Source organism: Pocillopora damicornis, chromosome 4 (assembly GCF_964200805.1).
Source record: "Pocillopora damicornis chromosome 4, jaPocDami1.2, whole genome shotgun sequence".
Taxonomy (NCBI): Eukaryota; Metazoa; Cnidaria; class Anthozoa; order Scleractinia; family Pocilloporidae; genus Pocillopora; species Pocillopora damicornis.
Window position 1 is genome coordinate 13,651,113 of NC_142673.1, and position 23,144 is coordinate 13,674,256.

The following is a 23,144-nucleotide window of genomic DNA, read 5'->3' on the forward strand; positions in this document are numbered from 1 at the left end:
TACTTTGAATATTCTTATTACATTTCTGCTGGATAATGTGTCAATATTGTAGAGAGAAGTTACATGTTGAGCACTTCCGGGAGTTTAAGGGTTAAACTAAGCTTCCCGACCTCTTTGATGTAAACACTCTTTGATCACAACGACTGCAGAAACAAAGTCGGGTTGAGGGGGAGGCAGTATTATGCGGAAAAATAATTTTATTTCAATAAAAAACATCGCTGCTCCACTGCTGGAACATCTATTAAATGTGATCCCCTAATCTGACAGAAATTAATTCATGAGGAGTCCATGACTCCTCCACATAGGATACATAGATATGCGCCGCCTAAGATAATGAGTTTTAGGGTCGGGGGAGGGGAATTTGAAAATAGAGTCAATTTTTGTTGCGTATGGGCCGCTGACCTATCAGAACCCTACCGCATTATAGTCTGTTCTGTGGCCAATTATAGACCCCATCTTAGTCACTTTTGGTGATACGGTAACAAGAATTTAACCGCGATTCTTCTTCTTATTTTTAAATCCCTACGTACCAGAAATTTTCTTTACCCCAAATTCCCGAAAATATGTGACCCCAATATATGAACTCTATTGAAAACGCAATCCAGTTTATAGTCAACTCCAGGCGTGAAATATAGGTATACCCTATCCATCGATCGGAAAACGTGTATGGATTCGATCATTCCGGTCGTAAACTGATGGTATTCTGCAAGAGGATGACACTTCGGATGACATACTAAAGTCATTTTCGTTTGAACTCCGATGGAACGAAAGGGAAAGACAATTATATCAAATCGGGTCACTCGAGCTGAATTTTTTAGGTCAATTTACCAGTTTGTCTTTGGCTCTGACGCGTACTTATGCTTAGCGCGAACCAAGTTCAACTTTTAGAGGCCAAGTTTGAAAACGAGTGCGGGCCTTGGTTTGAAATAAAGCCAGAACCTGGGAGAGGGGGGTTACTTTGGTCAATTTTTACCGAGTATGTACCGCTGGCCTCTCAACCTCTACCGTGGCCAATTATAAACACCATCGCAGTCACTTTTGAGCATATGTGATTTTCCTGCTCCCAACTCAGTCACTTTTTGGTTATAAGTCTACTTTATAGAGTCTTTTAAGTGGATCATCCTAAAACGAATTAATCTATTTGTCAAACAGGATGCAGATCACCTACATTAAAAACAATTTGGTGCATTTGAAACTTTTACCTGCGGAACAACAATACAAATATTCTGATGCATTTGTTTCTTACCATTTTCACATCCCTACTTAAAGCAATTTACTTACTCTTAAAATCCCGAAAATGTGTGACCCCATTCTAGTAACTCAATTGATATAGTCAATCCAGTCGTGAAAAATGCGACCTCATCCAGCGGCACATCCCTATTACCAGGAGGTACCCGCCGAGTATTTTTTTCCAGCTTGTAGTTCATGACACATTGCGCTTCCAAAGTCCCTACAGAGGCTAACTCATCCAACTTTTGAGTTCAGTCGTAAAAACCTCTCATTTAAAGTCGGTCCTTTGTCATAAAATCATGATTTCCGTTTGATTCAAGTGGTTATCAAAGTCATTTAAGTTTAAATTGAACATGAAATTGTCAAAATTTGAGCAATATTAATCCTATTTATTTCCTCTTCAAGTGTGCACGACACATACTCAAATATCTGCAAAATATGAGAGCAGCTTCCAAATTTCAAAGAACCACTTTAAAAACGGACGACATCAATGCCAGAAACTTACAAAATATTTACATTTATAAAAGGCAAGTTTTAAGCAAAAACTGGCAGATGTTTCTGTCGGCATAATCCCTTTCCCGATCGTATTGTCTGTAATTAAAGTAATAAAGCAGATGAAATCTAATGAAAAAGGGTTACCGTAATTATTGTTTGTATTTTGTGAAAAGATAGAGGGGCCGCAGCCAGGATAAAACATCGACGATTTAGGTTGTTCTTCTATATTATAAAGGTGGTAACCTGAGGCTATATGCTTCCATCAGTTTCTTTTGTGCTTAATTTCGTAGAAACTCTCATTGATAGGTGAGTCTTTTGGTAAAGGGGGTCAGTTTCAACTACTACAACTAAGAAACTATGGTTTTGAGGGAGGGGGGGGGAAGGAATTACATGATAATTTGGTCTTAGCAACTGAGTTGATAATGTGAATTGGCCACCATAGAATATTTGTAAAGCTGACGTTCCGAACGTAACGTTAGCTGTTGTTCAGAGCGAAATGAGTTTAGTAGTAGGCAGGAAAGTGGGGAAATTTTCAGACTTTCCGGTCAGAGATACAGGTATAGGAGGAAATGGAACCGCTTTACAGCGCTGTAGGACCTTATGACCTTTTGATTCTTTCTGATGCTCGCTGGTTCTCCTGAGATAGAGGACATTCCTCACAACTGAACTATTAAAGGTTTATATTGACAGATATTCTGAATACTCCTACGTTTGCTCTTTGTATGTAAATATGTTTCACATTTACCCCTGAACACCAGTCTTTTCAATGACGGAGGGTGGAGAATTTTGAGGGGGATCACATGGTTTGTTCACATTTGTTCTCTTTTGAGACTGTAATTTCTCAACTCGGTCACCTCTATTAAGCAGTCGTGCTTACCCTTCACTGAGTTCTAGCGACTTGTTTATCTTCCACCTGTATTGAACGGTTGTTGGAAACTGTACGTTACATTTATTAATCTTAAACATAAGTGATTTCGTTTATCTATTACATAACCAAACCGCATGTGTGCAGCACGTGTCTTATCGCCCCATATATGGTGCTGTTCCACGTGCTTACAAGGAGACGTGATGTGTTTTTTTTGTGAGAGTTGTGAGAGAGAGTTAATTGGAGTGTAATAGCAAAATCGAACCAAGAAATAAATCGTGAGTACGCTAGCTTTTGCACGTTTTCGACACGGTCACTCGGAGCGGAGTCGCTTAAATTAAACTAAGAATTCTCCCAGTTCATGCAAGACTTACTCCATGTTTTTCTCCTGAAATCAATGTTGGTAATATTTTTTCGCGAGCTTTTGTACATTGAGTGGTCAGTAAGGGAATGTAAAAATATACTCTTGGTTGTCACTTAAGACATAAAATGGCGGTTTTTTATCGTTTTTACGACATCTCTATTCTTTGGAACCTGTATTTAAGCGGTCAACCTGATTTTAGCGGTCAATCCGCCATTCCTTGTTAAATACAAGTTTGACTGTATTACCAACTGCGTTTCTTGACGGTCTCCAATCAATCTCTAACTTGCTGACAATTTCATTCTTCAGAATGCTATTGATATATTCGTTCTATTTAGGGTCACTGGGAGAGAGTAGAAACTGTCTTCCTGTAATGCTATTTTTTATTGGCACATGTTCAAATAGTTTATCTAAGGATATATTTCCTTTGGAACCTTCCGTGAATCCAAGCTTTTTCAGGCGACTATTGAAACCGTAAGTTTTCAAAAGTCTTATTTCGTTCTAATTTCCTAGCCTCCAGGATATTTTTGAAAAGCTTGAAACATCTGTCCCTCCATATTCATTTAATTTATGAAAAGTTTCCTAAAAACCTCAAACATAAATATCGGCCAAAAATTTGGCATATATCGGATATCAACTGACGGTAATAATTTTTTTTTCACACACACATTCAAAAAATTGATTTCATCTGTTTATACCCGATATCTCTCGGTTCTAGCTAAGTCAATTCCCCATCCTACTGAGGATGGGGATTTACCTATACTAAATTGCGCGTGCGTCAGCGTGAGTCCTCGAAATAGTGAGATTTAATTACTTTTTCCACTCCAAATTTTAACAACTGCATATGAATATCGAGGCGATAAAGTGAATAATACATGCATCTTGATTGGCTCTTCGTTATCATCTGTTGTCAGACTAGAGGAAGTATATATTAGTCATATACGACAAATAATTTCCACGTTGCCGTGGATCTCTACAGTAATAGATTACAGATGTCAAAATGTGGTAAGAACGTGAATAATGACACCCTCGGCTGTGCCTCGTGTGTCACTTTTTTGTTCTTTCCACATGATCGTATACTAATCATATAGTAATCGTATACTTCTCTTACAGTAATCGTATACTAATCTTATAGTAATCGTATACTTCTCTTACAGTAATCGTATACTAATCTTATAGTTTATTTGTTGAACTGTTTCTTTCGTGATCCTACCCTAGACCATATGGAGTCTTTTGTGCAAACACGTTTGGTACATCTGTTCTAACTCTTCATCCTTACGGATTCTTTGTCATACAAATTACAATGTTTAATATTACTTTTCTGCAATTTTCCAATATTTTTAATGAGAAATGGAAAGTCCTCAGTTAGCATTATGCGTTTGAATGATGTGTTTTACATTTTGGTATCCATAACATCCTGTTCGAAAGCCAGTTCACGACTAAACTCAGCGGTCGTTCCGTGCCTCTCTTTCCTTCTTTTAGAAAGCTTTGTGTTTAAAGCTGCCTGCACATGTCTTCCTGTACAACATAAAGCCAGTGCTCGTCGAAACTCAGCAATTCTTAATGCGTAAAAAATTGGATTGACAAAAGAGTTCAAGTAGTTGAAAAGGTTTACCATATCATAAAATCGTTTTGGTACATGGAAAAACCAAACATGCATTAGTAAGTTTAACAAAACTAGCGGCAGCCAAGCGAGTAAAGTAAGGCCAGATACAATTAACAAAGTCTTTGTTAAGCGCTTGTTTTGTAAGTCTCGGCTTTCTTGATGTGAAGCGGCGACTCTTGCAGTTTGAAACTTTTGCCAAATGCCAATGTTACAGCCACATGTGATTAAAATTAGAATCAAAGTGTACGGCCCCCTAAAAAACACAATGTACTTGTAAGAAAATAATAGGATTGAACCAGTCATGGTTGCGGAAATAAGGAGAGCCAGTACCCACACTGAAAATATGGCAAGCGGTATGCTTGTGTCGATAGGTTTCGATGCTTAAACGGCCAACGTATAGCGTAAAATCTTTCACACGTTATGAACACTGCAGAAATAAGAGAGGCCTGCGAGAAAGCTGTGTCAATGATCATGTAGGGAATTAAGATAGGCTTGTTGGTCCATAAGTTTCCAACGAACGTGGTCCATAGGTGGAACTCATACCCGACATCGTAAATGTATACTGGTAAACTCAAAGCTCCTAGGAACAGATCAGCAAACGCCATATTGACAACTAGCAACAAATATTTCTTGCGAATATTTTTGTTTTTCGCAAAAATAGTTATGGTGAGTAAGTTTCCCACGACAACTAGAATAGATGTTAGCGTTAGAGCGCTGCACAACGCAATGCCTTCCCCCTGAGTACCATCGTATGCATCATTTGTATCGTTTCGTCGGCTGATACTAGCAAAAGATGTCGAAGACGTATTGGTCATTTTGAGACAACGATGAAGAAGCCTGGTTGCAACATATGTTGTGTTCCTCTGTACTGTTCAATGACCAGTTAGGAATGCTAGCGCTCCACTGACTGTGACTTAAGACTGTGGCTTGCTTCATATCTCGATGAACGCACAGCTGACGTATGAACCAATTGTTTTATAACATTTTAAACCCGATGGAAAATTATTTCTCGAAGGATATGTTTGCCGACGTCATGAGCGTGCACAATAGGAAGTTTTCTTTGAAAATTTCTCTTAATAAAAATGATGATCTTTATGACCGTTATTACAGAAAAGTAATATGTGACAGCTACGGGTGCATGTTTTGACAAGCATCTGCAGTTGTCACTTAAAAGTGTCTATTTACCCTTTGTGCGGTGCTTGTATAAATGGTAATTTAGTGTTAACAACTGGGTTGAAAACATAAATTAGCCACCGTAAAGGGTAAAAAAGCTGACGTTTCGAGCGTTAGCCCTTCGTCAGAGCGATTGACGAAGGGCTAACGCTCGAAACGTCAGCTTTTTTACCCTTTACGGTGGCTAATTTATGTTTTCAACCCAGTTGTTAACACCAAATTACCTGCTAGACTCTCCCACCGACGCAGCACCACAGTTTCTTTAGAAACTTACCCCTTTATTCGCTCGTATAAATGCACGCGTTCTGATGGGTGAGCCATTATTAAATAGATGTAGAGCTCTCACCGTCGTTTGTTTATCCCGCAAGCAGACCTTTGAGTTTGGATTTCGCCTTACGGCGCAGACAATAGTGCCGCTTATTGGAAAAAGTTATTAAAAACCGTGCTGATGTCAGTTAAGTATCGAACTCGCTCTTTATCATGTAAATTTTTCAAATCTTTGCTAAAAAAAAACAAACAAAACAAAACATGCACTTCACTGAGCAACGGTTCAATTTGTAAGTAATCACATGAATTTGAGTGCAATTTGGAATAAACAAGCACGAGTAAATTTGTGGTATGTGCAAAAATTAACAAGTGCTTGTTTATTCCAAATTGCACTAGAACAATCATGTGATTACGTGTTAATAACATACATGGAAAATACATGGAAAATACGAGATTGCCTATCATAATTAAGCATAAGCAAAGCGCGCGCATCAAGTGCAAAAATAATAATTTATTCAAACCGTGCGTTCGGTCAAAACAATCGCGTACGATCAAAACAATAATATGCAGTTATATCTTCACATCTTTAAGGCGCAAAAAAGTTCTAAGTCCGGCTAAACAGTTCAAGTAATTGTTCAGTCTGTGTCCGAATCACTTTCGATGAAATGGAATCATCGTTTCCGAGGTTTAACCATGTTTGTTTTTAATCTCGGCGTTGGATCGCTCGAGCAAAGTGTTAAGCTGGGTCCGCTTGTAATTTTTTATTTCCTTGGCAATTCCCTTCTCTAAAAACCACTTTTTCCAAACCGACAACCAAAATGCAGTGCTTTTTACAGTGTTTTCGTTGTTTGAGCGGTTTTTCAGCTGCGGTGGCGAAAGGAAACCTGCTTAAAACGCCGGCCATTGTTTCACTCGCAAATTTTCAAATTTTGTTGCGACATCTAACGCTCGCATTTGATTGGCTACCTGTGAGTATCTTTGATTATTGACCAATCAGAATGCCTGATTTGTTATTTTCTTTACACTGAATTAACCCTCTTCTACTCTGAATTAACTCTCTTCTGCACTGAATTATCTGAAAACTGCATTTATCTTAAACAATCAGAACTGAGTAATACTTTCATGTATATTATTAATCATAAAACTTGAAGAAACTCTCCATTTCAGTTCCAGTATTGGACTTTCTCATTAAAAAAAATAGGTTTGATGACCTCGCCAGGATAAAAAAAAACTTGACATTTTTATAGCAGCCGAGGCAACCTTTCCATTACATGGTAACCGCGTTCTAAACAAGTGGGTAAAGTGTGGATATTGTAGGGAGAAGTTACATGTTGATCACTTCTAAGAATTTAAGGGTTAAGCTAAGTTTCCCGATCTCTCAATGTAAACATTCTTTGATCATGCAAATTGAAGCATGGTGAGCCTGGAAAGGTCGGTTTATGATGGTCAATGCCCTTCTTGGGTCTGACATCTTTGTAACATATATCTATGCACAAGAGAATATAAAGTCTTCTATATTCTCTTGTTGTGCATTACCATCTTTATATGTAACTCTCCATTTTTACAATTCTATTCTGCTCCGGTTATTTGAGTATAGAGTACTCTTAATAAGTGAAACAATACAGATTTAGTATTTTTATTTCTATTTTATATATAATTCTGTTATCATATTTACAGTCGACTAGTGGACCAACAACGACTGCAGAAACAAAGTCGGGGCGAGGTGGGAGGCAGTATTATGCGGAAAAAGAAATTGATTACAATAAGAACATCGCTGCTCCACTGCTGGAACATCTATTGAATGGGATCCCCTAATCTGACAGAAATTAATTCACGAGGAGCCCTATGTACCCTAAGATAGGGTACATAGACATGCACCGCCTAAGGTAATGGGTTCTAAGGTCGGGGGGAGAGGAACCTGGAAATAGGGTCAATTTTTGTTGCGTATGGCCGCTGACCTATCAGAACCCCTACCGCATTATAGTCTATTCTGTAGCCAATTATAGACCCCATCTTAGTCACTTTTGGTGATACGGTAACAAAATTTAACCGAGATTCTTCTTCTTATTTTTAAATCCCTACTTACCAGAAATTTTCTTCATTCCAAAGTCCCGAAAATATGTGCCCCAATATATGAACTCTATTGAAAACGCAATCCAATCTATGGCATGTACAGTCAACTCAAGTCGTGAAAATAAGCATACCCTATCCATCGATCGGAAAACGTGTATGGATTAGATCATTCTGGTCGTAAATTGATGGTAGTCTGTAAGAGGATGATATGTAGGAGGACATACTAAAGTCATTTTCGTTTCAACTCCGATGAAACCAAAGGGAAAGACAATAGAGAGAGGGGGGGATACTTCGGTCAATTTTTACCGAGTATGTACCACTGGCCTCTCAACCTATTCCGTGACTAATTACAGACACAATCGTAGTCATTTTTGAACATATGTAACTTTTCTGATCCCAACTTAGTCATTTTCTGGTTATGCATCTACTTTATAAAGCCTGTAAAGTAGATCATCCTAAAACGAATTGATTCATTTGTTAAACAGGATGCAGATCACTTGATTTTTTACCTACATTAAAAACATTTTGGTGTATTTGAAACTTTTACATGAGGTAAAACAATACAAATATTCTGGTGCATTTGAATCTTACAATTTTCACATCCCTACTTAAAGCAATTTTCTTATCCTTAAAATCCCGAAAATGTGCGACCCCATTCTAGTAACTCTATTGATATAATCAATCCAGTCGTGAAAATGCGACCTCATCCAGCGGCACATCCCCATTACCACCGAGTATTTTTTTCCAGCTTGAAGATCATGACGCATGGCATATCCGAAGTCCTTACAGAGAGGCTGCAATCAATCTCTGACTTCCTAACAATTTCATCCTTCAGAAAGCTATTGATATATTCGTGCTATTCAGGGTAACTGGTAGAGAGTAGAAGCTTTTTTCATGTAATGCCATTTTTTATTGACACATGTTCAAATAGTCTATCTTAGGATACTTTTCCTCTGGAAACTTGCGTAAATTCAAGCTTTTTAAGGCGACTATTGAAAACGTAAGTTGTCAAAAGTTTTATTTCGGTCTACTTTCCTAGCCTCCAGGACGTGTTTGAAAAGCTTGGAATATCTGTCTCTCCATATTCGTTTAATTTATGAAAAGTTTACTAACAACCTCAAACAGAAATACTTGACAAAAGTTTGGCATATATCGAATACCATTTGACGGTAATCTCCATTTTTCTTTCACACAGGTTGAAAAAATTGATTTCTTCTGTTTATACTCGACATCTCTCGTTTTAGGTCAATTCCCCTTCCTGGTTAGGAGATTTCCTCGCTTTATTTCGCATACTTGATTGCGCATGCGTCAGCGTGAGTCCTTGAAGTGAGGAGATTTACATTTCAGTGTGAAGATAAGTAGGAATTACTTTTTCCACTACAAATTTTATTAACTGCATATGAATATAGACGCTATAAGCTGAATAATACATGCATTTTTGATTGATTCTTTGGCATATCTATTGTCAGACTAGAGAAAGTGCAAAGAGCAATAGCCCGTTTTTGTACAAACGATTACCGATGACTGGTCGTCAATCGTCACGTCCATGCTAGAAAAGAGGTACTTGTACTCTTGTAGAAAGGAGAAAAAAATCTCGCTTGATCTTCATGAATAAAATTATTTATGGTTTAGTTGACATTAAGATTACCGCTATTTAAATATACTCGTATCAGGAGTAGCCATAGGTTTAGGCTTCTTGAACCTCACTGTAAGAAAATCTTCAAATCAAAATGTTCAAATCTTCCTTTTTTCCCAAGCACTGTTAAAGACTGGAATCAGCTCCTCCCTGATATGCCTAATATTACGTCTCTTACAGAATTTAGGAATGACCTTTGTTCATTACCTTAATAAGAGCGTGTCAATTTGTATAGTTAACTTTTCATTCTGTATTGTACTTCTTGTGGCTTGCAATTTTTACTTCTATATTTCGTAAGTGGTTGGTGTGTTGCCTAACCGTCTTTTACCGACCTAATTGAGATGATTGATTGATTGGCTGATTGAGGACAGACGCAAGGATGGCGTCACCATTAACAACATTTTACTTTTCAGTCATACGACAAATATGTTCCATGTTACCGTGAGTGTCTACAGAAATAGATTACAGAAGATATCTAAATATGGTAAGAACATGAATAATGACACCCTCGGCTCTGCCTCGTGTGTCACTTTCCTGTTCTTACCACAATTCGATCGCGTCATCTGTGATCGTATACTAATCTTATAGTTTATTTGTTGAATTGTTTCTTTCGTGATCGTACTCTATACCATATGGAGTCCTTGTGCAAACACATTTGGTACATCTGTTCCAACTCTTTATCTCTACAGATTCTTTTTCATGCAAATTACAATGTTTTATATTACTTCTCTGCCATAGTCCAATATCTTAAATGAGAAATGGAAAGTCCTCTCTGAGTATGAGGTGTAAGCAAGGGTTAGGACAGACTGGAGAAGAAGCGCAAAAATTACTAACTTTTTTTTGTGCCCCCGCTCCCCTTACGTGTGACTCGCGCTTCACGCTCACCTCAGTTGTGTTTTCTTCCATTCGCTTGAATAATAATAAACATTAGGCCTCTTCGGCAGGCTATCAACTCCCAAACTCATAATCTCACTTTAAGACTCTATTACATACACATACATAACATTCGTTGACATATAAGTAGAAACATAAAGGCGTGATTATATAGACAAGGCCGTCTCTTCGATACTTAAATTGAAACGTGAAAGAATGGTACCTTATTCAATGTCTCATTTCGCAGAAAAGGTTGCAGTTATTCATCGTGATGAATATTTAATGTTTAATGTCTCATTTGTTTGAATAATTATACTTAACACTACCAATGTCATTTCCATCATTTTAGAGGCATTGTTAGGTTTTTAACTTCAACTTCCTGACATTAATAAAATATTTAGCTCGTGTTCTACCTATTTTCGTCTTAATCGAGTTTCTAGCTAGTGTTTGAATGATGTGTTTTACAGTTTGGTATCCATAACATCCTGTTCAAAAGCCAGTTCACTACTAAACTCAGTATCCAGAACATCCTGTTCGAAAGCCACTTCACGACTAAACTCAGTATCCATAACATTCTGTTCGAAAGCCAGTTCACGACTGAACTCAGTATCCATAACATCCTGTTCGAAAGCCACTTCACGACTAAACTCAGCGGTCGTTCTGTGCCTCTCTTTCCTTCTTTTAGAAAACTTTGTGTCTACAGCTGCTTGCACATGTCTTCCTGTACAACATAAAGCCAGTGCTCGTCGAAACTCAGCAATTCTTAATGCGTAAAAAATTGGATTTACAAAAGAGTTCAAGTAGTTGAAAAGGTTTACCATATCATAAAATCGTCTTGGTACATGGAAGAACCAAACATGCATTAGTAAGTGTAACAAAACTAGCGGCAGCCAAGCTAGTAAAGTAAGGCCAGATACAATTAACAAAGTCTTTGTTAAGCGCTTGTTTTGTAAGTCTCGGCTTTCTTGATGTGAAGCGGCGACTCTTTCAGTTTGAAACTTTTGCCAAATACCAATATTACAGCCACATATGATTAAAATGAGAGTCAAAGTGTATGGCCCCCCAAAAAACACAATGTACTTGTAAGAAAATAATAGGATTGAACCGGTCACGGTTGCGGAAATAAGGAGAGCTAGTACCCACACTGAAAATATAGCAATGTGGTATGCTTGTGTCGATAATGTTCGATGCTTAAACGGCCAACGTATAGCGTAAAATCTTTCACACGTTATGAACACTGCAGAAATAAGAGAGGCCTGCGAGAAAGCTGTGTCAACGATCATGTAGGAAATTAAGATAGGCTTGTCGGTCCATAAGTTTCCAACGAACGTGGTCCATAGGTAGAAATCATACCCGACATCGTAAATGTATACTGGTAAACTCAAAGCTCCTAGGAACAGATCAGCAAACGCCATATTGACGACTAGAAACAAATATTTCTTGCGAATATTTTTGTTCTTCGCAAAAATAACTATGGTGAGTAAGTTTCCCACGACAACTAGAATAAATGTTAGCGTTAAAGCGCTGCACAATGCAATGCCTTCCACCTGAGTGCCATCATATACATCATTTGTATCGTTTAGTCGGCTGACACCAGCAGAAGACGACGAAGACGTTTTGTTCATTTTGAGATGATACTGAGACAACGATGAAGAAGCCAGGGTACAACATATGTTTTGTGCCTCTTTACTGTTCACTGACCAATTACGAATGCAAGCACTCCACTGACCGTAACATCTTATTGATGACAGATATCGCCCATTGAGTTGCGGAGAAGGAAGTCTTTTTCTCTTTGTAAATTTCTCTTAATAAAAATTATGCATGTTTTAACATGCACCTGCAGCTGTCACTTAAAGTGTTTATTTATAGGATACATGGACATGCACCGCCTAAGGCAACGGGTTTTGAGCTTGGGGGAGGGGAATTTGAAAATAGGGTCAATTTTTGTTGCGTATGGGCTGCTGACCTATCAGAACCCCTACCGCATTATAGCGGAGCTCGCAGAGCGTAGCCCCATAATTATACAAAATAGTAGTAACCCATCAAGCCGAAAAAATTTGGATGTACGACCGTACGACCGTACAAGGTGCTACTTTTAACATGCGTGGTCAACTGATTCAAAGAGTCATTTTTGTTCAGTCCAGTGGTCAGTGCACTGGGCTCCGAGTCGGTTGAACCGTTGTTCATTGAAGTGCAGGTTTTTTTTTTATTTTTCTAGCAAAGATTTGAAAAGTTTAAATGGTAAAGACCGAGTTCGACATCTAACTGAGATCAGCAAGGTTTTTAATAACTTTTTTCCATAAGCGGCACCCTTGTCTGTACAATATATCAACTCTACTGAAAACGCAATCCAGTTTATAGTCAACTCCAGTCGTGAAAATAAATATACCCTATCCATCGATCGGAAAACGTATATGGATTTGATCATTCTGGTCGTAAATTGATGGTAGTCTGTAAGAGGATGATATTTCGGATGACATACTAAAGTCATTTTCGCTTCAACTCCGATGAAACCAAAGGGAAACACAATAATATCAAATTTCGTCATTCGAGCTGAATTTTGAGGTAAATTTACCAGTTTGTCTTTGGCTCTGACGCGTATTTATGCTAAGCGCGATCCAAGTTCAACTTTTAGAGACCCAGTGTGGGTCTTGGTTTGAAATAGAGCCAGGTCCTAGGAGAGGAGGGGGGGGGGGGGTTACTTTGGTCAATTTTTACCGAGTATGTACCGCTGGCCTCTCAACCTATTCCGTGGCCAATTATAGACACCATTGCAATCACGTTTAGGCATATGTGATTTTCCTGATCCCAACTTAGTCACTTTCTGGCATTGCATCTACTTTATAAAGCCTGTTAAGGAAATCATCCTATAACAAATTAATCTATTTGTTAAACAGGATGCAGATCACTTGATTTTTCATCTACATTAAAAACATTTTGGTGCATTTGAAACTTTTACCTGCGGAACAATAATACAAATATTCTGGTGCATTTGGTTTTTACAATTTTCACATCCTTACTTAAAGCAATTTTTTCACTCTTAAAATCCCGAAAATGTGCGAACCCATTCTAGTAACTCTATTGATATAGTCAATCCAGTCGTGAAAAATACCATCTCATCCAGCGGCACATCCCCATTACCAAGAAGCACCCGACGAGTATTTTTTTTTTCCAGCTGGAAGATCATGACGCATCGCACATCCAAAGTCCCTGCAGAGGCTAACTCATCCGACTTTGAGTTCAGCCGTGAAAAGAGACATCAAAATTTGGAAAATAACATTCTCCAAACAAATTCTGTAACCTCTCATTTAAAGTCTGTCCTTTGTCATAAAAAATCATGATTTCCGTTTGATTCAAGTGGTTATCAAAGTCATTTAACTTTAAATTGAACATGAAATTGTCAAAATTTGAGCAATATTAATCCTATTTATTTCCTCTTCAAGTGTGCACGACACAGACTCAAATATTTGCAAAATATGAGTGCAGCTTCCAAATTTCAAAGAACCACTTTAAAAACGGACGACATCAGTACCAGAAATTTACAAAATATTTACATTTATAAAAGGTAAGTTTTAAGGAAAAAGTTTACGGTAAAATAATGGCAGATGTTTCTGTCAACATAATCCCTTTCCCGATCGTATTGTCTGTAATTAAAGTAATAAAGCAGATGAAATCTATTGCAATGGGTAACCGTAATCATTGTATGTATTTTGTTTGTCGGAATATATCTCCCAAGTGCCGAACAGCTAATAAATAAATATTAAATTCTTGAGTGTGAATGTCGAAGATATTAGTCTGGTTTTACTGCACTATTATCGCTTAAATGAACTATGCAAATCACGTCCATTTATTCTTGTAAAAGATCCAGTAAATATGTAATGTCATATTGCTCTTTTTAGTGAAGATGTTCGAAGTAAATTGGTTGGTAAAAGAAATAAGAAAATATGTATAACTTGTTTATATGCAATCATTGATTGATTGAGTGACAGTGTCCTTTTGGAGAGGATATGAGGTCACGCAGTGACGTGAGTTGTACATTACATACGATTACTGGTTGATGTTGAATTTGCATTGACTATCCGAAAAGTCGAGAGCAATCAATTTACGTTGTCTAACTTCAGCGTTCAAGCTTTACAAACAGATCTGCTGCTATTCATTCGGAACCTTTAATCATTACAGTTAAAAATGAAAGAAACAACGGGAAACGAATAATGAAATGGAAAATTAATTACTTTCTGTAGTTCCCCCTCCCCCCTTATAACTTTGTTGCTGACGACTGACCCCCCTCCACCGCATGATAAAACCATGTGATCCCCCTCAAAATTCTCCACCCTCCATCATTGAAAAGACTGGTGTTCAGGGGTAAATGTGAAATATGAAAACAACATATTTACGTACAAAGAGCAAACGTAGGAGTATTCAGAATATCTGTCAATATAAACCTTTAATAGTTCAGTTGTGAGGAATGTCCTCTATCTCAGGAGAACCAGCGAGCATCAGAAAGAATCAAAAGATCATAAGGTCATAGAGCGCTGTGAAGCGGTTCCCTTTCTGTCGTCAAGCAGTCCCTCATTCTCAGCGATATCCGTTGCGTGAGTCAACAGATATAGGCGCAAAAAAAAAAGAAAAGAAACACTTGATACTGCGTAAATTCTGGGAAGAAAATCAATGCTCTACAATAGAATTTTAACCGCATTTTTGCCAAAAAAATCTCAATGGCATTGCATTGAAGTGTTGTGGCACCGTATTAAGCGGTCAGCCTGTATCTAACGGTCGGTTTTCAAAGTCTCGAAAATTTGTTCCCCTTTACTACTGTAATTTCTCAACTCTATTAAGCGGTCACCTCTATTAAGCGGTAGTGCTCACCCTTCACTGAGTCCTAGCGGTTTGTTTGTATTATTTCCACCTGTATTGAACGGTCACTCAGAGCTAAACCACTTAAATTAAACTAAGAATTCTCGCAGTTCCAGCAAAACTTACCTCATGTTTTTCTCCCGAAATCAATGTTGGTAATATTTCTGTAAAAATATTCTCTTGGTTGTCGCTTAGAATATAAAATGACGTTTTTTATCGTTTGTTACAACATCTCTATTCTGTGGAACCTGTATTTAGGCGGTCAATCCGCCATTCCCCGTTAAATACAGGTTTGACTGTATTACCAACTGCGTTTCTTGACGTTCTCTAATCAATCTCTAACTTGCTGACAATTTCATCCTTCAGAATGCTATTGATATATTCGTTCTATTTACGGTCACTGGTAGAGAGTACATACTGTCTTCCTGTAATGCTTTTTTTTTAATGACACATGTTCAAATAGTTTATCTAATGATATATTTCCTCTGGAACCTTCCGTAAATTCAAGCTTTTTCAAGCAACTATTGAAAGTGTAAGTTTTCAAAAGAATTATTTCGGTCTACTTTCCTAGCCTCCAGGTCGTGTTTGAAAAGCTTGGAACATCTGTCCCCCCATATTCGTTTAATTAATTAAAAAGTTTCCAAACAACCTCAAACATAAATACCTGCCAAAATTTAGCATATATCGAATATCATCTGACGGTAATTGCCATTTTTTTTTCACACACGTTCAAAAAATTCATTTCTTCTGTTTATACTCGACATCTCTCGATCCTAGGTCAATTTCCCTTCCCGGTTAGGAGATTTCATCACTGTAAAAATTTGCTGTTTCTGAAGTTCTGGTTTCTTTAGAAAATGTACCTAACCGGTAATGACTCTGGAAGTTGTCAACTGAGACACAGTCTCGTCTTGTCTCGTTAATTTAAATAATTTTTACCTAACACTACCGTTGTCATTTCCATCATTTTAGAGGCATTACTAGGTTTTTAACTTCAACCTCCTGACATTAAAATATTCAGCTCGTGTTCTACTTATTTCATTTTAATCGCGTTTCTAGCCAGTGAATTATGTGTTTTACAGTTTGGTATCCATAACATTCTGTTCAAAAGCCACTTTATGACTAATCTCAATATCCATAACATCTTGTTCAAAAGCCAGTTCACGACTAAACTCAGTCGTTCCGTGCCTCTCTTTCCTTCTTTTAGAAAGCTTTGTGTTTACAGCTGCTTGCACATGTCTTCCTGTACAACATAAAGCCAGTGCTCGTCGAAACTCAGCAATTCTTAATGCGTAAAAAATTGGATTGACAAAAGAGTTCAAGTAGTTGAAAAGGTTTACCATATCATAAAATCGTTTTGGTACATGGAAAAACCAAACATGCATTAGAAAGTTTGACAAAACTAGCGGCAGCCAAGCGAGTAAAGTAAGGCCAGATACAATTAACAAAGTCTTTGTTAAGCGCTTGTTTTGAAATTCTCGGCTTTCTTGATGTGAAGTGGCGACTCTTCCAGTTTGAAACTTTTTCCAAATACCAATGTTACAGCCACATGTGATTGAAATGAGAATCAAAGTGTATGGCCTTCAAAAAACATAGTGTACTTGTAAGAAAATAATAGGCCTGAACCGGTCAAGGTTGCGGAAATAAGGAAGGCTAGTACCCACACTAGGAAAATAGCAATGCGGTATGCTTGTATCGATAATGTTCGATGCTTAAACGGCCAACGTATGGCGTAAAATCTTTCACACGTTATGAACACTGCAGAAATAAGAGAGGCCTGCGAGAAAGCTGTGTCAACGATGAAGTAGTAAATTAAGATAGGCTTGTTGGTCCATAAGTTTCCAACGAACGTGGTCCATAGGTGGAATCCATAACCGACATCATAAGTATATACTGGTAAACTCAAAGCTCCTAGGAACAGATCAGCAAACGCCATGTTGACAACTAGTAATAAATATTTCTTGCGAACATTTTTGTTCTTCGCAAAAATAACTATGGTGAGTAAGTTTCCCACGACAACTAGAATAAATGTTAGCGTTAAAGCGCTGCACGATGCAATGCCTTCCCCCTGAGTGCGATCATATGCATCATTTGTGTCGTTGTGTCGACACTAGCAGAAGATGACGAAGACGTATTGGTCATTTTGAGATGATACTGAGACAAAGATGAAGAAGCCTGGTAATCCACAAACCTAACAACACAGGTCGACCCATCGTTTCTGCCTGTAGTTGTCCCACTGAACTTATTTCCAGCTATTTAGACAAAATTATGGCACCTATCGTCAAAACTCTACCGTCTTACATTAAGGACAGCCAACACGCACTTGAAATTTTTCGTGACTTTAGTTTCCTCGACCAAAACAAACTTATTTTTCACCATGGATATAACAGCTCTTTACACTGTCATTCCCAATGACGAAGGTCTCCGGGCCCTCAAACATTTTTTTGATCTACGCACTGTTAAGCAACCTAGCTCTGATCGCATGAAACATTACTCCGTCTGGCCGAACTAGTACTCACACTCAATTGTTTTTCATTCGGTGGTAACTACTACAAACAAACTAATGGCGTGGCCATGGGTACTAAAATGGGACCCAGCTACGCCAATCTTTTTGAAGGTTTTATCGAACATCAATTTTTTAGCCAATACCACGGCCCAAAACCTCAACTCTACGGCCGCTACATTGACGATTGCATCGGCGCTACCTCCTCTACCATGGAGGAGCTCACTCAATTTATAACCGCCGTCAATTCCTTTCATCCGGCTCTTAAATATACCTGGGAAATTTCCGACACTTCTTTGGCTTTTCTAGACATCAAAATTTCAATTGAAGGCAACGGCTTATGTACTAGTGTTTACTACAAACCTACAGATTCACATATAGTTACTTGTTGTATTCATCCTCACATCCATCACACGTCAAGAACTCCATACCTTTTTCACAGTTTCTCAGACTTCGTCGTTTATGTAGTGACGACTCTGATTTTTCTGAAAAATGAGAGGCAATGTGCCAGTTTTTCGATAAGCGCGGCTATCCTGTTTCTGTCGTTCAAGCGGGCTACCACCGTGCCCAACAAATCGATCGACAGGCAGCACTACAAACGGCCGAGAAGGAGAACACTGACCGCATTCCATTTACTCTTACATTTCACCCTCACAACCACGCAGTTAAATCTATCATTCTTAAAAATTTTAAATTACTCCAAAACGATTCAGAGACTGGCACTATCTTTTCGCAACCCCCACTTATTTCATTCAAACGTGACAAAAACATAGGCAACTTTTTAGTCAGGAGTTCATTTCAAACCTATGACCAATCTAGAACTTTTAAATGCGCTCGCTCACGATGCAAAACTTGTCCTTTCATTCATAACGTAGAGAAAATATCGGGACCCAAAAGATCCATTAAGATCATTGATCACTTTACGTGTACCTCTGCCAAAGTTATTTACTGCATAACTTGCACTTATTGCAATAAGTTATACATCGGCGAAACAGGAAGACGACTGGGTGACCGATTCCGAGAACACCTTCGCGTGACTCATCCAAACCAGTCGCTAAACACTTTAATCTTCCTTATCATTCTAAAAGCATATGGCAGTTTGCGGCCTTTCCTTACATCTAGGCAGTTCGGAAAGCCGTAAAACACTAGAACAAAAATTTATATTCCAAATCGGCACCCTTAATCCCCACGGAATCAACGAGCGCTTTTCATTCAACTAATTTATTCCTGTTTTCTCGTCACCATATTCCCACCAATGGCGTAGCTCCACTTTCTACATATAAATCCACACACAACCAACAATTCCTGTAATCGCTCTGACGAAGGGCTAACGCTCGAAACGTCAGCTTTTTTACCCTTTACGGTGGCTAATTTACGTATTCAACCCAGTTGTTAACACTAAATTACCTGGTTGCAACATATGTTGTGTTCCTCTGTACTGTTCACTGACCAATTACGGATGCAAGCACTCCACTGACTGTGACACCTTATTGATGACAGATATCGCCCATTAAATTGCGGAGGATGAAGTTTTTTTTCTCTCTTTGTAAATTTCTCTTAATAAAAATGGTGATCTTTATGACCGTTATTACTGAAAAGTAATATGTGACAGCAGTAGGTGCATGTTTCGATAGGCACCTGCAGTTGTCACTTAAAAGTGTTCATTTTCCCTCAGCGGTGCTTGTATAAATGCACGCGTTCTGATAGGTGAGCCATTGTTAAATAGATGTAGAGCTCTCACCGTCGTTGGTTTATCCCGCAAGCAGGCCTTTGTGTTTGGATTTCGCCTCAAGGTACAGACAAGGGTGCCGCTTATGGAAAAAAGTTATTAAAAACCGTGCTGATCTCAGTTAGATATAGAACTCGGTCTTTGCCATTTAAACTTTTCAAATCTTTGTTAAAAAAAACAAAACAAAACAAAATCTGCACTTGACTGAGCAACGGTTCAATTTGTATAGGTAATCATACGATTTCGAGTTCAATTTAGAATAAATAAGCAGGAGTAATTTTTTTTAAAGACTAACAAAATTGTGGTCTTTCAAAAAAAATTAACAAATGCTTGTTTATTCCAAATTGCACGAGAAAAATCATGTGATTACGTGTTAATAATATACATGGAAAAATACGAGATGGCTTATCATAGCGGGGCTCGCAGAGCGTAGCCCCATAATTATACAAAATGGTAGTAGTAACCCATCAAGCCGAAAAAATTTGGATTTACGACCGTGCGACCGTACGACCCACCGTACAAGGTGCTACTTTTAACATGCGTGGTCAACTGTACCGCGGGCACGTCAACGCCTCAGCTTTGTCCAGTAGTCCAGTGGTCAGTGCACTGGGCTCCGAGTCCGACGACCCGGGCTCTAGTCCTGGCCGGGGCAAGGCGTTGTGCCCTTGGGACGCTCGGGAAAAAAAGCGAGCTTCACTTTTAGGCTTGGCTAAATTTATATATTAATTAGGCATAAGCAAAGCGCGCGCATTAAGTGCAAAAATAATTTATTCAAACCGTGCGTTCGGTCAAAACAATCGCGTACGATCAAAACAATAATATGCCATGATATCTTCACATCTTTAAGGCCAAGGTTTAACCATGTTTGTTTTTAATTTCGGCGTTGGATCGCTCGAGCAAAGTGTTAAGCTGGGTCGGCTCGTAATTTTCGATTTTTTCGACTTTTTCCAAACCGACAACCAAAAAGCAGTGCTTTTTACAGTATTTTCGTTGTTTGAGCGGTTTTTCAGCTGCGGCGGCGAAAGAAACCCTAGTTAAAACGCCGGCCATTATTTCGCTTGCAAATTTTCAAATTTTGTTGCGACATCCAAAGCTCGCATTTGATTGGCTACCTGTGAGTTTCTTTGATTATTGACCGATCAGAATGTCTGATTTGTTACTTTCTTTGCACTGAATTCACCCTCTTCTACACTAAATTAACTCTCTTCTGCACTGAATTGCCTGAAAAATTGCATTTATCTTAACAAATCAGAACTGAGTAATTTTTTCATGTATATTATTAATCATAAAAATTGAAGAAACTCTACATTTCAGTTCCAATATTGGTCTTTCTCATTAAAAAAATAGGTTTGATGACCTAGCTGGGATAAAAGAAAAAAAACTTGACATTTTTATAGCAGCCAAGGCAACCTTTCCATTATATGCTAAGCTGTATAGCCCGCGTTCTGAACGAGTGGGTACTCCTTTCACACTTTAACTCCCAACTCCTAAGATCTGATTGCTAATTCTTCCTTCTAACTACTATACATTTCCTTGTAAATTAGTTACAAGAATTTGCTGTTAGATCAAGATAGCAACTTCTGCCTGATAAGTTTCAATATTCTCACTACATTTCTGCTGGATAATGTCTGAATATTGGGTTAAGCTAAGTTTCCCGATCTCTTTAATTTAAACATTCTTCGATTATGCAAAGTGAAGCATGGTGAGCCCGAAAAGGTCGGTTTATGATGGTCAATGCCCTTCTTGTGTCTAAAATCTTTGTAACATAAATCCATGCACAAGAGAATATAAAGTCTTCTATATCCTCTTGTTGTGCATTACCATCTTTATATGTAGCTCTCCATTTTTACAATTCTATTCTGCTCCGGTTATTTGAGTATAGAGTACTCTTGATAAGTGAAACAATACAGATTTAGTATTTTTTTTATTTCTATTTTAATATATATTTCTGTTGTCATATTTACCGTCGACTAATGGACCCACAACGACTGCAAAAACAAAGTCGGGGTGAGGGGGGAGGCAGTATTGTGCGGAAAAAGAAATTTATTACAATAAGAACATTGCTGCTCCACTGCTGGAACATCTGTTAAATGGGATCCCCTAGTCTGACAGAAATTAATTCATGACTCCTCCACATAGGATACATAGATATGCACCGCCTAAGATAGTGAGTTCTAGGGTGGGGGGGAGAGGAACCTGAAAATAGGCTCAATATTTGTTGCGTATGGGCTGCTGACCTATCAGAACCCTACCGCATTAAAGTCTATTCTGTAGCCAATTATAGACCCCATCTTAGTCACTTTTGGTGATACGGTAACAAAATTTAACCGAGATTCTTCTTATTTTTAAATTTCTACTCACCAGAAATTTTCTTCATTCCAAAGTCCCGAAAATATGTGACCCCAATATATGAACTCTATTGAAAACGCAATCCAATCTATGGCATGTACAGTCAACTCAAGTCGTGAAAATAAGCATACCCTATCCATCGATCGGAAAACGTGTATGGATTTGATCATTCTGGTCGTAAATTGATGGTAGTCTGTAAGAGGATGACATGTAGGAGGACATACTCAAGTCATTTTCGTTTCAATTCCGATGAAACCAAAGGGAAAGACAATAGAGAGAGAGAGAGAGAGAGAGAGAGAGAGAGAGAGAGAGAGAGAGAGAGAGAGAGAGAGAGAGAGAGAGAAGAGAGAGAGAGAGAGAGAGAGAGAGAGAGAGAGAGAGAGAGTTAAAAAGGCGTGGGTATTTGCTACGTTAACTGCGTATTTGCTACGGTAGCAGTTACTTACCTGGTAGGTATTTGCTACATTAGTAGGTATTTGCTACGGTAGCAAATACCTATGGTAGGTATCTGCTACCAACATTGCGTATTTGCTACAGTCGCAAATACGGAGGGTGGGTATTTGCTACAAAAAGTGGGTATTTGCTACCGTAGAAAATATGGAGTGTAGGTATTTGCAATCAAACATGCGTAATTGATACGGTAGCAGGTTTTACTAAGGCTTGATAAACGAGATGTAAGGTTGATGCTGGGATCAGGTGCCTAATTCGCTTTAGGGCCCCGATACCAGAGGCGATCTTTTTGGTTAATTTTTCGATGTGGCTATGCCAATCGAGTTTATCGTCTATTATTAGACCAAGCGATTTCGCAGCTGTAACCTGGCTCACTTGAGTATTGTTCATTGTAATTGTTGGTGAAGCTGTGAGAGTATTCAGTCTCTGCCTCGACCCCATTAGCATGAATTCGGTTTTGGTCATGTTCAATGTAAGTTTGTTTGTAGCCAGTTGAAAACGTTTGCTAGGTCTTCATTTAGACAAAACTGAACATTCTCAAGATTACTGCCCGCATATGTAAGGTGCGTGTCGTCAGCGTACATTCTGGGTTTACAATTTGATAAGCAATTTGGAAGATCGTTAATATATAATAAGAACAATAATGGACCGAAGATGGTCCCTTGAGGGACGCCGCATGTCAG

At 38.3% G+C, this 23,144-nt stretch overlaps 1 pseudogene; it reads right to left on the minus strand.

Annotated features, from left to right (window-relative positions):
* Positions 1 to 16,455: 16,455 nt before the first annotated feature.
* On the minus strand, positions 16,456 to 22,926 carry LOC149046900 (adenosine receptor A3-like; annotated as a pseudogene).
* Positions 22,927 to 23,144: the final 218 nt, after the last annotated feature.